Genomic DNA, 2390 nt, shown 5'->3' with positions numbered 1-2390 from the left:
TGTAACCGTCTTAGAGAGAAAAGCGGCCAATCTGACGATATGGCTTTAAGTCGATTCGATAACAAATGACGAAAACGGACGGATTTCTCAGGTTTTTATTACATATGAACACATTTCACATTCTCCCGTGCAACGCGGCTGCTAGTCTTCCTTTCATGCAAAATCTTAAGGTTCCACCTAATGTCCAAGCCACCAAAGCCGGCTAAAAAGTGAATAATCGACAACTAAAACTTGAATTGTACTACTTCTTACTGGCTATTACTTCAACATAGAAGCTTCTTCTGTGTTCTACTATGGTGCTTTTAGTGTCTCCGCACACCGCAGCACGCGAGATAGCGTTGCAGACGATAAATGTAACCGTTTCAGAGAGAAAAGCGGCCAATGTGACGATCTGGCTTTAAGTCGATTCGATAACAAATGACGAAAACGGACGGATTTCTCAGGTTTTTACTACATATGAACACTTTTAACATTCTCCCATACAACGCGGCTGCTAGTCCTTCTTTCATGCAAAATCTTAAGGACCTAGGTCATGTCCAAGCCACCAAAGCCGGCTAAAAAGTGAATAATCGACAACTAAAACTTGTATTGTACTACTTCTTACTGGCTATTGCTTCAATTTAGAAGCTTCTTCTGTGTTCTACTATGGTGCTTTTAGAGTCTCCGCATACCGCAGCACGCGAATAAGCTTTGCAGACGATAAATGTAACCGTCTCAGAGAGAAAAGCGGCCTATGTGACGATCTGGCTTTAAGTCGATTCGATAACAAATGACGGAAACGGAAGGATTTCTCAGGTTTTTACTACATATGAACACTTTTCACATTCTCCCGTGCAACGCGGCTGCTAGTCCTCCTTTCATGCAAAATCTTAAGGTCCTAGGTCATATCCAAGCCACCAAAGCCGGCTAAAAAGTGAATAATCGATAATTAAAACTTGAATTGTACTACATCTTACTGGCTGTTTCTTCAACTTAGAAGCCTCTTCTGTGTTCTACTATGGTGCTTTTAGTGTTTCCGCATACCGCAGCACGCGACATAGCTTTGCAGACGATAAATGTAACCGTCTCAGAGAGAAAAGCTGCCAATGTGACGATCTTGCTTTAAGTCGATTCGATAACAAATGACGAAAACGGACGGATTTCTAAGGTTTTTACTACATATGAACACTTTTCACAGTATCCCATGGAACGCGGCTGCTAGTCCTCCTTTCATGCAAAATCTTAAGGACCTTGGTCATGTCCAAGCCACCATAGCCGGCTAAAAAGTGAATAAACGACAGCTAAAACTTGAATTGTACTACTTCTTACTGGCTATTACTTCAACTTAGAAGCTTCTTCTGTGTTCTTCTATGGTGCTTTAAGTGTCTCCGCATACCGCAGCACGCGACATAGCTTTGCAGACGATAAATGTAACTGTCTCAGAGAGAAATTCGGCCAATGTGACGATCTGGCTTTAAGTCGATTCGATAACAAATGACGAAAACGGACTGATTTCTCAGGTTTTTACTACATATGAACACTTTTCACATTCTCCCATACAACGCGGCTGCTAGTCCTCCTTTCATGCAAAATCTTAAGGTCCTAGGTCATATCCAAGCCACCAAAGCCGGCTAAAAAGTGAATAATCGATAGTTAAAACTTGAATTGTACTACATCTTACTGGCTGTCTCTTCAACTTAGAAGCTTCTTCTGTGTTCTACTATGGTGCTTTTAGTGTTTCCGCATAGCGCAGCACGCGACATAGCTTTGCAGACGATAAATGTAACCGTCTCAGAGAGAAAGGCTGCCAATGTGACGATCTGGCTTTAAGTCGATTCGATAACAAATGACGAAAACGAACGGATTTCTCAGGTTTTTACTACATATGAACACTTTTCACATTCTCCCATACAACGCGGCTGCTAGTCCTCCTTTCATGCAAAATCTTATGGTCCTTGGTCATGTCATAGCCACCAAAGCCGGCAAAAAAGTGAATAATCGACATCCAAAACTTGAATTGTACTACCTCTTACTGGCTATTACTTCAACTTAGAAGCTTCTTCTGTGTTCTACTATGGTGCTTTTAGTGTTTCCGCATACTGCAGCACGCGTCATAGCTTTGCAGACGATAAATGTAACCGTTTCAGAGAGAAGAGCGGCCAACGTGACGATCTGGCTTTAAGTCGATTCGATAACAAATGACAAAAACGGACGGATTTCTCAGGTTTTTACTACATATGAACACTTTTCACATTCTCCCGTGCAACGCAGCTGCAAGTCCTCCTTTCATGCAAAATCTTAAGGTCCTAGGTGGTGTCCAAGCCACCAAAGCCGGCTAAAAAGTGAATAATCGACAACTACAACTTGAATTGTACTACTTCTTACTGGCTATTGCTTCAACTTAGAAGCTT

Source organism: Schistocerca gregaria, unplaced genomic scaffold, assembly GCF_023897955.1.
Source record: "Schistocerca gregaria isolate iqSchGreg1 unplaced genomic scaffold, iqSchGreg1.2 ptg000407l, whole genome shotgun sequence".
In the NCBI taxonomy this organism is placed as follows: Eukaryota; Metazoa; Arthropoda; class Insecta; order Orthoptera; family Acrididae; genus Schistocerca; species Schistocerca gregaria.
The sequence above is the reverse complement of the archived record's forward strand: the minus strand, read 5'-3'. Positions refer to the sequence as shown.